Raw genomic sequence first — 1,424 nt, 5'->3', positions numbered from 1 at the left:
AGGGCTCTGAAGGTATGGGTCGATGGTGGCGGCAACTGGAGAGAGAAGATGGGCACATGTTAGGGAAAGTCAAGTGGCGGTTTACCAAAATGAGGAATTGGGGGTACCTATGGTCGTGGGGAAGTATGGTAAAGCTCCGAGAGGCGACGACGATGGCGACGGCGATTGGGCTCAGGAACGGTGGATTGTAGAGTGGCGGTGGCAAGCTCGAGTGTGGACAAGAAAAGGAGAGAGGGAGGGGTCTGGCTTGGGGTTTTGTAGGTGGGCGATGTGCGGTAGATGGCAAGGAGCATGAGGCGTGCGATTTTGAACGCCTTCCATTGAAAACTCTAGTTTGGTTTTGGTTAATTGATAAAACCTTAAGTGCTAACCTAGTTTATCAAGATGATCATGAGATAGGTAGCACTACTCCAAGTGACGAAACAATGACGAAGATCATGACATTGGTGATGATCAAATGCTTGAACTTCGAAAAGAAGAAAGAGAAAAACAAAAGGCTCAAGGCAAAGGGATAAAATGTAGGAGCCATTTTGTTTTAGTGATCAAGACACTTAGTGAGTGTGATCACATTTAGGATAGATAGCTGTACTATTAAGAGGAGTGAAACTCGTATCAAAATGCGGTTATCAAAGTGCCACTAGATGCTATAATTCATTGCATATGCATTTAGGATCTAGTGGAGTGCTAACACCCTTGAAAATATTTGTTAAAATTTGCTAACACATGTGCACAAGGTGATACACTTGGTGGTTGGCACACATGAGCAAGGGTGAAGAAGTTTAAAGTGAAATGGAGTTGGTCGCAAAGATGTTGGCATCGGTCAACTGACCGGACACTAGATCACCCAGCGACCGAATGCTGAAGGGCTATGTCTGGTTGAGTTGTCGGATGGCACAGTGACTAGGGTTAAGCACCGGACGCTGGTCTGTGTTTGGTCAAGCATGACCGGACGCGTTCGGTTGACAAAAGACGGTTTTGGGAGCTTACTGGACACGACCGGACACTGGGGTCTGAGCGTCTGATCACTTGTGCCAGAGCATCCCGTCAGTTAATAGCCGTTGAGATCTGGCGTTTCAGGTTTAACTCAGAATGACATGTGGCTTACATCGGGCGACCGGAGTGTCCGGTCACCCCGATTAGTACCTAGTGAAGGGGTACAACGACTCTATTTTATGGAGCTTCTATTTAAGCCCCATGGCCGGTTCTAGCTCACTCTCTTGCACATTTTCATTGACATAGCAACCTTGTGAGCTTAGCCAAAGCCCTCCCACTCATCTCTATCATTGATCCATCATCTTTATGAGATTGGGAGAGAATCCAAGTGCATTGCTTGAGTGATTGCATCTAGAGGCACTTGGTATTCGTGTTGTGCTATGGATTTCGCTTGTTAATCTTGGTGGTTGCCACCACCTAGACGGCTCGGT

Source organism: Miscanthus floridulus, chromosome 19 (assembly GCF_019320115.1).
Source record: "Miscanthus floridulus cultivar M001 chromosome 19, ASM1932011v1, whole genome shotgun sequence".
Taxonomy (NCBI): domain Eukaryota; kingdom Viridiplantae; phylum Streptophyta; class Magnoliopsida; order Poales; family Poaceae; genus Miscanthus; species Miscanthus floridulus.
The sequence above is the reverse complement of the archived record's forward strand: the minus strand, read 5'-3'. Positions refer to the sequence as shown.